The sequence below is a fragment of the Neofelis nebulosa genome, chromosome 1, assembly GCF_028018385.1.
Source record: "Neofelis nebulosa isolate mNeoNeb1 chromosome 1, mNeoNeb1.pri, whole genome shotgun sequence".
Classification (NCBI taxonomy): domain Eukaryota; kingdom Metazoa; phylum Chordata; class Mammalia; order Carnivora; family Felidae; genus Neofelis; species Neofelis nebulosa.
In genome coordinates this window covers 54,237,894-54,252,381 of record NC_080782.1, presented here as the reverse complement: position 1 = coordinate 54,252,381, position 14,488 = coordinate 54,237,894, and the positions used below count along the sequence as shown (strand labels likewise).

The following is a 14,488-nucleotide window of genomic DNA, read 5'->3' as shown; positions in this document are numbered from 1 at the left end:
TATCTGACATGTGCTCCAAGGTTCAGTACTTTGATGAGACTCTCAGACGAAAGAGACAGTGAACGCTATTTTCTCAGCTTTCTCAAGGATAAGGATATCTGTCTTTCAAAACCTAGGTTTTGAGAAAAACAAACAGTGTTTGACCCTTTCCTAGCCCCTCTCCTATCACCAACTCTTCTTCCATTGATGGGAAATCTCTTAAAAGATGTGTAGATTCAATATAATATCACTTTTTAAAGTTTAAACATAAAGAATGGGAATTAATGAGAGATTAATAAATGTTCATTCATTTACCTATATTTTTTGAGTGCCTCCTATGCAATCATATACTGTTCTAGGCACTGAAGATGCAGCTGAGACAAGAAAGATAGGTTTTTACTTTCATGGCAGTTATATTCTAGCAGGAGAACAAAACAATATTAAAGTATAAGGGAGGGGCGCCTGGGTGGCGCAGTCAGTTAAGCGTCCGGCTTCAGCCAGGTCACGATCTCGCGGTCCGTGAGTTCGAGCCCCGCGTCAGGCTCTGGGCTGATGGCTCGGAGCCTGGAGCCTGTTTCCGATTCTGTGTCTCCCTCTCTCTCTGCCCCTCCCCCGTTCATGCTCTGTCTCTCTCTGTCCCAAAAATAAATAAAAAATGTTGAAAAAAAAAAAGTATAAGGGAGTTAAGATCTATAAAGAAAATGGTATCAGGTGATTTAATTTGAAAAGGAAACATGAACATTTGAGATTGAGAAAACAAAACATTTAAGAAACATTGAGTATAAACTGCAAATAAAATTTTTCCTAATGCTTCATGAATCTCTGACATGTGCTAGCAACATGCGTAAGACACACTAACCGGGGAGTCAGTAGCTATAAGGGACACGGTATAGCTATATCATATGATACTGCAGAAGTTGGTGGTACCCATTTGTAAACATCAAGTTTGACTTCACATCTGCCCATCAACAAGAACGTCTAGTCTCTACTCACACTGTCAAGTTTGACTTCACATCTGCTGAGCAACAAGAAAATGTAGTCTCTACTCACATTGTTGGCCTCAGGCTTTCTCCTCATCCTTCAATTTTGCTTTCTAGCCATACTGGATGATTATAATTTGAGGGCAGGCCAAAAAGTTTCTCTCACCCCTAAACTTGCACATTCCCTGGCATATAGCTGGAATATTTTGCACACTACACCATACTTCTTCAGGAATCAGTTCAGATGTCACCTCCTATGATTTCTTAAGTGTTTGTAGGTATCTATCTCTTCTTAAAGGATCCACCAACACACTATATGTATTCTCACCATTATTCTTACCACAATTATTATAATTGTACTTTCTCATAATAGGAGTATCTTAAGGAATAGGAATTATTGTTATTATAGTATCCACCACTAATAATTTATATGTTAACTGAAAAATATGTTTTTATTGATAAAATCATAAAAGTAAGAGAAAGGAAAAGTGAGATGAATTTTTTTTGGTAACAACTTTATTTAAATATAATGTATGTACTAACAATTCCCCATTTTAGTGGATTGGATATTCCAATATTGGATATTCACAGAATTGTTCAACAATTAATAGAATCAGTTTTTTTTAACTGATCATTACCCATCAAAAAATCCCTATACCCTTTATCTATCTGTGCCCCCACATTCATGAGTCTCACTGCTAAGCATTCAATAATCTCCTTTCTGTATCTATAGGTTTATTTTAAATATTTCTTGTAAACTAGAACATCTAACACTTGGCCTTTGGTGACAGGCTTCTAGTATTTACTACAATATTTTGAAGGATTATCTCTGTTGTAGCAGGTATCAGTATGTAATTTGTTTTATTGTTGAAAAATATTCCATTGTATGACTACATTTCTATATGTCATAGGGCCAACAGTAAAATCACACACACACTTCTTTATATGATAGTTTTTGGAATTAGTTAACAAAGGAGAAGAAATATATACTTATATTCTGTTTTATAATTACATATTACCTTTACCAGTGCTCTGTGATTTTTTAATGTGTTTTTGAATTACTGTTTGGAGTCACTTACTTTCAATATGTACAATTTCCTTTATTATTTCTTGTAAGGTATGTCTGCTATAATCAAATTCTCTCAGTTTTTGGTTACTTGAGATTTTCATTATTTTACCTTATTTATTTATTTATTTATTTATTTATTTATTTAAGAGTGAGACAGTTTAATTTAGAAATAAGCTTTAGACGGTGTCTTGATCAAATGGGAACTGAAGGGCCCAGCTTTGGAGAGAAAGGCAGTCATGGAGAGTAAGGGGCCCAACTGGGGAGGGAACAGCATGGGAGCTGGTACGGAGAGTGCCACAAAGCTGGTCCTGTGCTCAGCAGGTACTGGCAGGGTCTGGAGTGATGAGTGGAGTGGCTCTCTCAGGTAAGGGGCTGTGCTTCTTACTGTACTTGAATTTGCAGCTTCTACTTAGAGCTATCAAAATTCCAGTGATGCACAGGAGCCCTCCAACAATCATCCCACCCAGCTCCAGGCTTTCCCAGTCATAAGAGAAGGGACTGTCTTTATCCACCAGGTCATTGGCTTCCAAGGCACGCAGGTCTGCCGGTGTAAGGAGAAGGCCTCACGTCATTCTCTTCATGATACAGCTTCAGGGCAGGGCTGAGAGTCAGGTGCAGCAAGCAGGTTTGGAGAAGCTGCTGGAGCTATTTTACCTTCATTTAAAGGCAGTTATTGTGGATATTGAATTCTTGGGTGGCAGTCTTTGTTTTTAATACTCTGTGTATGTTTTTTCACTCATCTGATCTCCATTGTTAATGAAGAGAAGTCTGCTATTACTATTGTTATTTTTCTTGGGGTTTCCTAGTAGTTGAAGAATTGTTTTTCTTTTCTTAAAGATTTTCTCCTTGTCTGTTTTTCAGAATTTTTACAATGGTGTATCTGTGTGTAGATTTCTTTGTGTTTATCCTATTTTGAGTTTTATAGGCTTTTTGGAATGTGTAGGTTGTTTTTCTTCAATAAATTTGGGAAGTTTTCAGGAATTACTTCTTTGAATATCCTTTCTTCTTTATACATCTCTTTTTCTGGCATTCCGGATATGAGGGTATGTTGGTGTGGTTAATGGTATTCCATTTTCTCTGAGGTTGTGCTAATTTTTCTTCATTCTTTTTGCTGTGGTTTTCAGATTGCATAAACTCTTACCTTTTTCAAGGTCACTGAATCTTTCTTATGTCAGTTCAGATCTTCCATTGACCCCCCACTCAGTAAATTCAGTTACTATATTTTTCTTTAAAAAAAAATTTTTTTTAACGTTTATTTACTTTTGACACAGAGAGAGACAGAGCATGAATGGGGGGAGGGTCAGAGAGAGAGGGAGACACAGAATCGGAAGCAGGCTCCAGGCTCCAAGCTGTCAGCACAGAGTCCGACGCAGGGCTCAAACTCATGAACCACGAGATCAGGACCTGAGCTGAAGTCGGACACTTAACCGACTGAGCCACCCACGCACCCCAATTACTATATTTTTCAACTGTAGACTTCCATGTGCTTCTTCGGGTAAGTTCTATTTGATAAGACACTGTCATTATCATTATGGTTGCCTTTGCCTTTAATTCTTTTAACATAGGCAAATTTGAAGTCTTTGTTAAATCCACTTTTTGGTCCCCTTCACAGGTGGTTTCAGCTCACTGCTGTCATTCTTGTGTATGGGTAACACTTTCCTGTTTCTTTGCATATTTCATAATTTTTGAAAACTGGTCATATATTTAAATAATATATTGTATATAATATATAATTATACAGTTATAAAATAGTATGTTGTAGCGACTCTGGGTACTAGTCTTCCACTTGGACTTGTTACCTGTTTTATGCTTGTTTGTTTGTTTAGTAAGCAGCTGAACAGTTTTGGTGAAGTCTATTTCCTCTGTGATGTTGAGAGGGCCTGTGCATAATCACTTGGACATGTGCATAATCATTCTGGGATCACAGTTGTCTTAGCAGGCTTCTCTTTGACTATTGTTGCTTCCCCCACTGACCACACCTAGCTGTTAAGCTTCACTAAATCCCAACTGATTGCTCTCTTATTTTCAACAATGCCTTGGTGAATTAATTGCTTCATAGACTATTCCAGGCGTAGTTTTTGAGGTCAATACTTGAGGTTTGTTCTGACCCCAGGAGGGCTCTTACCTGTCTTTTCCCCCTATTTCTTTTTGGTAAACTAGTTTGTCAATAGTTTAGCTTATATCTCTAGTTAAGCTACCAATTTTCTAATTTTTTTAAGTTTATTCATTTTTGAGAGAGAGAGAGAGAGAGAGAGAGAAAGAGTGTGAGCAGGGGAGGGGCAGAGAGAGAGAGAGAGAGAGAGAGAGAGAGAGAGAGAGAGATGGAATCCAAAACAGGCTCCAGGCTCTCTGAGCTGTCAGCACAGAGTCCGACGCGGGGTTCGAACTCACGAACCGTGAAATCATGACCTGAGCTGAAGTCGGACGCTTAACCGACTGAGCCACCCAGGCGCCCCTTAGCTACCAATTTTCTATTAGTGGCTTTTCAACAAAATCTCCACTGTCTTTGACTCTTTCTTAAACTTGCTTTTGTGTGTGTGTGGGGGGTGGGTGGGGGAGAGCTTCACAGCTCTCTGTTTTATGGTCTTCTTTTTCCTCTGGACAAATCTCTGAGCCAGGGCTCTTGAGATGGGGGCAAGGACAGGGGTATGTATCTCTCTGTGTGACAATCCTACTTTAGGATTAGGCTTTGCGGCACAGTGGATTTGGTTTTTATTTGTCTTCTTCACTTGTCTTGCCTGGCATAGAACCTCTTCCTTACAGATAAACCAAGTGAAGACAGTTGGGCCCCCAGTGTGCTCGGTATCTTTCACAAGTGGAGACTAGGTGTGAGAAGGTAGCTCTTGACTTTCAGCTGCCCTATCTGGAATTTAGCTTCTGTAGTAGATAGCTGGGGGAAGGCATGAGAGATGTTGACAGCTGCTCCTCATGATAATATACCCAAAATACTTTAATTCTTGACTGGTTGTCGGAAGAGAGGAGTCCTGTATTCTTCATTACATAGACAAGAATAGAGTTTTTGTTATGTTAGGCTGGGTTGGAGAAGGGAGGGATCAGTTTGTAGTACAGATGCCACAGATAAGTCATTGTTCTTTCTGGGTTTTAGTAGAATTTCTTGATTCAAATGTTTCTTCATTTGCTGTATGACCTTATCGCCATTTCCAGAGAATTTAAATATATTTTTTTAATAATTTACCAGTTTCCCTCAGAAGCAGGTCCATGTAGAGCTCTTTCCTTTTGCATTCCAGAGGTAAATTCTAAATCCGCTTTTTAAAATGATGATCTGGAATACCCTGGCTGACATATGTATTAATATGCTAAGGGACTTATGCACTTTATTTCTGAGACTTTAGTCCTGAAGTTCTGTTGATTACAATGAGCTCACAGTGATGAGAATGCTTTCTTAGTAGGGGCATGTTTATTCAACTCATTGACTAGTCCTTTGAATATCAGTCTTTCAGTCTTCTTTACTGATTTGGATGCCTGACCTTGCAAAACAACTGATGAGTCTTTCAATCTGTTTGGGCTTCCTGACAATAAGACCCTGAAACGCCTACAGATAGCAATATCTGTGCCTATACCTATCTTGTAGGTATCATCACTGGTATTAGAGCATGATGATAAAGATACTTGTTTGTACTGACGTACACATCAATAGTACTCAGGAATGGCATCTTGGAAGCTGGGTGTTGCTCAAACATATCAAATGGGAATTCTCCTGTTCTTGAGCTCTCTGCTCTTTCTTGTCTCTGATATGTGACATGTGTTACCAGAATTTTCAAACATATAGAAAAGTTCAAAGAATATTAAAATTATACACACACACACACACACACACACACACACACACATCCAAAATCTAGAGTTAGAATTATTATTTGTTATTATGATGGCTAAGAATATATTCAGGCATACTTTCTTTGTTTACCTCTCTTGCTGAACCCTTAGAAAGTAAGTTGTATACCTCAAAATTCCTTCTCCCTGAATTCTTAAGTATGCATCTTCTAAGACATTACTAGATCACAGTAGCTTTTGCTACCGCTTCAATATTTCTACCTAAAAGAAAACTTCCATACCTGTATGTATTTAATTTGGGTTGGGTGGGGAGTGATATCCTTAGAAATTTTGTAGCAAATAGAGTATTTTGGCTCTTCAGCAGCAACTTGAGGGCTCTGATTTATTTGTATACAAAATTCATGCCCTTGTTGAAATTTTAAAATAATAGCAACATATTTTAGGATGCAGAATATATGTGTGTGCGTGTGTGTGTGTGTGTGTGTGTGTGTGTGTGTGTGTATACACATGTAGGAATCAGGCCATTTCCAAACACACACACACACCCCTGACACATTAACAAGTTGGCAGATTCAATGTAAGGTTTTTTTTTTTTTTGGTATTTGATTAATGACATTAAAATAATGAGATCAACTGTTGAGTTTTTAGTAGTAAATACGTTTTACATGTTAAGTAATCATGGATTTAAACAATGAAGTTAATAAAGTTAATTTAGTTCAAGAAACAGAGACTTATTACCTTAGTTTGAAAATTGCATTTTCCCCCATGAGCAAATTTAAATGAGCTCCATTGGCTGTTAAGCCATTAATCAAGTCTTTATTTGTATTTGGTGAATGTTTGGCATCATTCAGGTAACCTTTCTGTAGATGATGTGGTATCTGCTCCTGTTCCTTTTCTGTTTTAGCTAATGAATGCCAACAGTCATGAATAGTGAATTTGAAAGTGATCTACTATTTTCTTCTAATGAGTTAATTGTTTATTTCTCAACATTAATTTTTTGTTACGCCTCAGGTAATTATGATTAATGGCAAAAAAATCTGTTTTTTTTCCTATTGTTTCCCATGAAAACCAATTCCCCTCACTGTCAGTGATCTGACTGCTGCTTGCTTGCGATAGTATGAATTTTGAAGAGGCTCTTCACTTTTATCTACAGGGTGAGATTTGTGAAGTTATAGATAGCAAGAGTTAGGGATGACATTGAATGAAGATGCAAACACAGAAAGGCATAAGAAACCTTTATGATTTGTCCTCCTTTCTTTTGATAGTTTTTATAGTCATTTAGCTGACCATTTTGATTTTACTGTTTCAGCACGAGAAATGTTGTTAACAGCCTCAGCAGGCAGAAAAGGTGAATAGTGAAATACAGTTTCAGTATTTATATTAGGAAGTATCTCAAGGAATTTGTTATGCTGCTTTGACTAATTATACTGAGCTGAGAATTACCTTATTATTACTTTATTTTGTCAGTCAGGGAGTGGATTTTGTGGGAATTATTCCCGATCAACTGCCAGTCACAACCTGCATGCTGGGCATCCTCTTGTCATGTCCCGGAATGCCCAGAATAGGCAATGTCTGCAGTAGAAACACGATGGACTCCAGAGGGTTAAATTAAACATGCCTCAAGATTGCAAATGTAGTTGCCTGTATTACAGTAGGTGGCAGTCTTTTCATTTTGACTAAACTCAGGACCTGAAATACACACACAGACAGGCAAGGCTGGTGTTATGCATAGGTGCCCACTGTGTTAGGCATGTGAGTGCCCATAGTGGCATGATTTGGGGACATTGAAAGATCTTTGCCTGAAAGTAGTTTTCTGAACAGGTGTCCATATTGCCTGAAGTCAATAGTTGTTGTTTTTCGGGGCCTTTAAAGATCATTCAGTTCAGTATAGCCAGCGAATGGATTGAACTTTAAGTGTTTGTATTTGCTAAAACAGCTTTTTTTTTTTTTAAATTTAGTGACAATATTTGAGGTATAACTCTCAGGGACATGGTTAAGTTTGTTGGGGTCCTTGTTTGTCATTGTCCTTGTCCTCATACCTACAACCATATTGTAGGACATAGTGAAAAATAAGTATATTTTGAATGAAACTTTAGGTCTTATTTAAAAAACTGGATTTATTAGTGAGACCTCTGTATAATAATCTTAGTACTTTAGTGCCATGATAAATGAATCCACCGCTTCAACAAACAAATATGATTGTTAAAGCGGTAGATTCATTTATCATGGCATTGTCAGAATTTAGTTTTGAATGATTTTATTCAATTTATGAGATTGTACTTAGAAAATGCATAATATATTTCAGGTTTAAAATTTCTATTTGAAAACTGATGACTTTTGTATAATAATAGAAAAAGAGTGGGTTTACTAAAGATATGCTCATATTGTGTATATAATGAAAATAAGATGTGTATGGCTTATATTCCTCTTAGATTCTGATATATTTTTTAAAGAAACCAGAGCTACGTTATGTCTTGGGTAGTTTTTTAAAAGTAATCCAGTGGGAGACTTAGGCTTTTTGTCCTTAAACATCTGAAGGGAAGTAAATTTATTAAATTTCAGTAAAGAAATATTTACTCATATGACTCTAGAGTCAAATACTCCATCTTTAAATTCTAGGTTTGAGATTTACTGAATGTATGACCTTGAGTTAGTGGCTTAATTTTTCTGTGTATCAGTTTTCTTATTTGTAAAATGGGAATGATAGCATAATCTTCTTGGCTTGCCATGTGAATTAAATGAATTAATGAATGTTATGCCTGGGAGCAATGCCTGGTATATACAGTAAGTGATACTTAAGAGTTTGCTATGATTACTACTAATATTTCTGTTGATAATGCATTAGGTATGAATAATGTGAATACTGTACCGAAAGTGTATTAGGGTCTGGATTCAGGAGATACTTGGCAAATATGCACAACAAAACTGCATGCAAGAAGCAGAAAGCTGAGCTTTGATTAGCAAATGTTCCCTTAGAGCTGACAAAGAGGCACAATTATTTTATGGCTCTGCTTTGTTTCTCTTGGGTGTGAAAAATCAGAAATGACAATCCTGCTGAGCCTAATGAGATATTTCTGATACCTGAAGTCATATGCTGGCTTCTGTATGTGATATAAAGAATTGGACAGTAATGTTTATCTACAATTCAGATCCTTTTTTTTAACTGAAATTTTACAGTATTTTGAAATGATCTGAAATTTGTAGGAAAGTACAATAAGTTTTTGTCTCTGTCACATTTGAGAGGGGCTGACCTGACCTGATACTTCCTGACCACCTAATAATTTAGGGTATGTTTACTATGTGTGTGTGTGTGTGTGTGTGTGTGTGTGAAATGCATTACTTTAGAATATTTTTGTGATTACTTCTGGTTTTGAAAATTGTCTTTTATCCTTTTGAACAACCAGAATATTGGCCTACATGCAGTACATTTCCCATTCTCTTACCTCATCATAATAAACTATAAAAATCAGGAAATTAATACAGATACATTGGCATCATCTGAACCTCTGATCCTATTCTAATCCTATACCAGTTGTCCTGATAATATCTTTTATAATGAAAGGATCCAGTTTAGAACTTTTCACTGCATTTAATTCATGGATCTTAATTCTCCTTCACTTTGGGGAAGCTCTGCAGATGTTTTTCTGGACTTTCATGACCTTGACCCTTTTAAAGATGAGAGTAGTTATTTTTTTCAAATGCCCTCCAATTTGTGTCTGTCTTTTGCTTGCTTATGATTATATTAAATTATGCATCTTTAGGAGGAATATTGCAGAAGTGATGGTGTGCCCTTCTCCCTGGGTCCTATCAGGTGGCACACTTTTTTGAGATATGATACTACTAATGATGCTCACTTTGATCACTTAATTAAGTTCGGGTCTGCCAGTTACTATTTATTCTTTGGAAATTAATGGATGTCTTGTGGGACCTTACTTTTTAACCATTACTCATCAAATTATGGAATAATGGCTTCCTATTTTTGTCAATGTTTTCTAATCCATCACTTTGATTATTCTGAAACTCAAATTGTCTTTAATTTGGTCAGCAAGAGCCCCTTAAAGCTGTCCCTTATGTCCTTTTGACATGGCCTAATCATTCCTTGAATACTTGTTTGGTTTAGGCCAAAAAAAGTATGTCCCTGGCTATTCTTTATTTTCTCTGACTCAGTGCTGGAAGCAGTCATTTCTACAGCATCCTCCTCCTTCCTTTTGGTGGAAAATGGTGTTTAGAAGCCAAAAAGTTGGGCATTATGTATGCTTATTGCTATGGCTGTCATTGATCCTAGGCCACCTCTGTAAATATGATACATATTGCACACATACATGTATATACGTTTACCTCTCTGCTTATGTCTATATCCATATGTTGGAAATCATAAATTCATCCCATGCTTCCAATTTTTTAATATTTATTCATTTTTGAGAGAGAGAGAGAGAGAGAGAGAGCGAGCATGAGCAGGGGAAGGGAAGAAAGAGAGAGGGAGACACAGAATCTGAAGCAAGCTCCAGGCTCTGAGCTGTCACCAAGAGCCCGACACAGAGCTCGAACCCACCAACCATGAGATCATGACCTGAGTCAAAGTCAGACGCTTAACTGACTGAGCCACTCAGGTGCCCCCTGCCCATGCTTCCAATTTCAATCTTCTACCACATGGATCACAATAGTTCTCCTTTTGCGTATTTGTAACTGCTTTCTCTGAAGCTGAGAAGATTGGCTTGCATTATCCTTAACGTATTTACTCATTTGGCTAATTCCTTCTGTATAATCAATCTTCTGTTTTTATTGCCACCTCTTCTGTGTGGTGATGCCATATTCCCTTTGCTCAGCTCTGACTCCTCTTTCCTGGATGCCTCCTCACACTATATAGAGACCCTCCTCATCCTTCTTGGGCTCACACTATTCTGGACTACACCCAAATGAGGTTGCTTTTCTTTCCTTCTGCTCAAGCTCTACCATAAATTATTGGGTATACCATCCTCCTTCCCCCAACCCTGTGGATGACCTTCTCATCCTATATGAGCTATGGTGCTTCCATTCCACACTAGGTTGCTGCTCTACAGATTTGCCCTCCTTATCATTGTTCAGGTTCTCAATACTCTGCTTGAGCCATGCATTTCTCGAGACACCTTAGGCCACCCCTGTCTGGGTCAACATGTTCCCCCTCTCCCGATGTGTGAATACTTACTTTGCTTTGCCCTACCTAATGGATTTAGGACTGAATGGTTAAGGAAATAAAGGGAAAGGAAGGGAAGGGAAGGGAACAAGTCAGATTACAATTAGAAGTAAAAACCTAATGAATCCTTTTAGAAGGATACAAAAGAAACATTGCTTGTTGCTGCTGATGAAAGTTTAATTAATCTTTATGCCTTAAGATAAAGACTTTATTCTGTATGAATTAACACATAATTTTTAATAGTTCATATCTATAGCAACAGGACTTTTTTTCCTCGCCGATTTCAATTTTTTTTATATTTCATTGTTTGCTTGTTGCTTAAAGTCCTCTTGGGTGCAGTTTTCTATGTCTCTGTCTCAGACATTCAATCTTTAGCACCCCTACCTCCAGCCCCATCCCCTACCTAGTAATATATGTTGGTGCCGAGGATCTATTCATCTCAATATTGCCTCTTAAACAAATCGCAACATAGTAAAGGGTGTCTGAAATAAGAGTTAAAAATGAATTCCATATAGTAAGCACATGTGAAAGGAATTAGGCTCCTAGAAAGAAACTGTTTGTATATAAAATAAAAGAGATGATTTTGATAATAGTCTTTAGTGACTCCGAGCTGAGCATCTTTGCAGTCAATAGCATTGATTGGTTTGCCAACATGTATAATTACCACTTCTATGTTCCTGATTCTCTCTTCTTTGATAAATTTCATATTATCTGACAAGAGAACTCATTCAGGTCCTCTTTTTGTCATGTCCTGGTGTGTCTTTTGGGGGTCTCAGGGTAGGATGCATTGTAGCTTACTTACTGAGAAAAAAAGAGGAAACTTCAATTAGGAATCAGGAGATCAGGGTTGTCCCTACTCTGGGTGATTCTGACATAATCATTTCACCTTCTAGTCATAGTTCTCCTCACTTATGAAGTGAAACAGGCTGATAATCTTTAAGTCCTCATGGAAAACTAGGATTATATTAATAAGTATACAATTCTGTAATTCAGTAAGTATTTATTGAATAACATTGGGATTGATTCCTTAGTCAATACATTTTATTGCTTATTTGATTCCATTTATGGGAAATATTCAGATTAAAAAAAAGGCCAAAGCAACAGAAAGTAGATTAGTGTTTTTTGAGGGCTGAGAGGAGGTGCCAAAGGGAATGACTGCTAATGAGTATGAGATTTCTTTGGGGGATGATGGAAGTATTTTGGAATTAGATAGTGGTAATGGTTGGACAAATCTATAAATATATTAAAACCCCCAAAATCATAACTTGAAAAGAGTGAAATTTATGCTATGTGAAATACATTTTAGTAGACCTTGATTTTAACTTTTCTATAGTGGGAAATAACATGAAATGGGTACAACATGACAGGGGCTGGGCACTAGAACCAGTTATATATAAGCATCTGATTGTTCTTGTGGTTTTAAAACCATATGCAAATGTTAGAATATTTTAAAGTAAACTTTATAAAATAAAAACAGTAATTTAGGTAAAATTTGTATCCTCAAATTCAGAATTGCATTATTAAGTGAAGCCATGAAGGAGGGAGTTTGGATGTTTTAAAATGTGCCAAATGATGACTTAAATAAAGGGACTTAAAAGATAAGATTTCACTTTGACAATTAGAAATATAGGGGGTGGAACACCTGGGTGGCTCAGTCAGTTAAGCACCCAACTCTTGATTTCAGCTCAGGTCATGATCTCAAGGTTTTGGGATCAAGCCTGGCATCAAGCTCCCAGCTGAACATGGAGTCTGCTTAAGGCTCTCGCTCTCTCTCTCTCTCTCTCTCTCTCTCTCTCTCTCTCCCTTTCCTGTTCATTTGCATGTGCACATGCTCTCTCTCTCTCTCAAAAAAAAAAAATGGATTGAAGCAATATGTGCTGGTTACTAAAAAAGAGAAGTAACCATAATTGGAATTGAGCCAATTATGAGACTTCTGAAACTCTAGTGAAGGTATAACCAAAGGGAATGTAGTTTACAAGGCCAAAAAGGGCAAAAAGGCAAGAAATATCAGTATCATTTGTAATAGTGCACATTAGATGCAATCTAGGAGTTTGACATTAGAGACCTGATTAGATCAGTTGTAATACATCAAATGCTGGAACATGAAGCAGCCTTAGAAACTGGGAAATGTTTCACTGACATGGGAGATAATTTAGGAATACACAAAAATATTTGGATAAGAAAAAAAATAAACTGGATGAAAAATAACATGTGTAATATAACCACAACTTAATTTTTTGAATATGTGAATACACATTAAATGAAAATTTTAATATTGGTATCCCCAAAATGATAGGTTGATAGCTAAAGGCTTTTTGGTGCAGTGCAATTATGTAATTTTTAAAATAGGTGGTTTTAAGTATTTTCCAAATGATGTAAACATAAATTGCTTTTATGAAGATAAAAGTAAATGCTTTTTGAAAAAAACTGAGATTCTAGGGTCACCTGGGGTGGCTCAGTAGGTTAAGCATCCAACTTCAGCTCAGGTCATGCTTGCACTTCATGAGTTTGAGCCTCATGATGGGCTCTGTGCTGACAGCACGGAGCCTGACGCCTGCTTCAGATTCTGTGTCTCCCTCTCTCTCTACCCCTCCCCTGCTCACACTCTGTTTCTCCCTCTCTCTCAAAATATGGGTAAACATTAATTTTTTTTAAAGCTGAGATTCTGATAATTAGATATGAATAATACTAAAATGAAACATTAACTGAAATGTTTCATTTATAATTAAGCATTAAAAGTGATCTTGCCATTCCCCCTTAACACAATTTAACATTGTTGGTCCCGCTAAATGCTACGAGTATAGACACTAAAGATTTTAACAATCAAAAATACCCCCCCCCCCATTATTGTATCAAGAATAGTACCATCCCTATTTGAGAATAGCTGGTTTGGGTAGAAATACATATTCATGGATATTTTTACTCAAACTTTCCTTGTTTGTCACAGACATTACAGATTATTTTCCCTTGTTTTTTTGAAGTATATATATGGAAATTTCTGTAGTGAATCTCTGTAGGTGATAAAACATATCACGTTTTGTTTGTTTGTTTGTGTGATCCCAAAGCAGTTTTACTTTAAACTTATTCTTGAGAGCTAGTTTTGCTGGGAATACAGATTTAAGATGACTTTTCACCTTGTCAGCTCTTTGAACACATTATGCCGTAGTATTCTTGTTCCACTATTGCTGTTAAAAGGACTGATGTTACTCTATTTTTGCTCCTGTTCAATTAATCTTTTTTTTTCTGATTAAGTTTAATATTTTATTAATTTTTGTGCCCTTTACTGTCATGACAGTAGGTTTAACTTTGGATCTCATTTGATTTATACTCTGTAGTACGCATTTTATTATGTCATACTTCAGTTCTGAAAAGTCCTAGCCATTATTTTTTTCAATTTTCCCCTTCCATTTTCTTTTTTCTTTTGTGATGGAGCACTGAATATATTGAAACTTTTCAGTCCTATATATTCTCTTAATACCTCTTTCGTATTTT

The 14,488-nt window shown here is 36.7% G+C and overlaps 1 pseudogene; it reads right to left on the bottom strand.

The window, feature by feature from the left end:
- Positions 1–2,188: 2,188 nt before the first annotated feature.
- On the bottom strand, positions 2,189–2,609 carry LOC131510282 (FXYD domain-containing ion transport regulator 4-like; annotated as a pseudogene).
- Between the last annotated feature and the right edge of the window lie 11,879 nt (positions 2,610–14,488).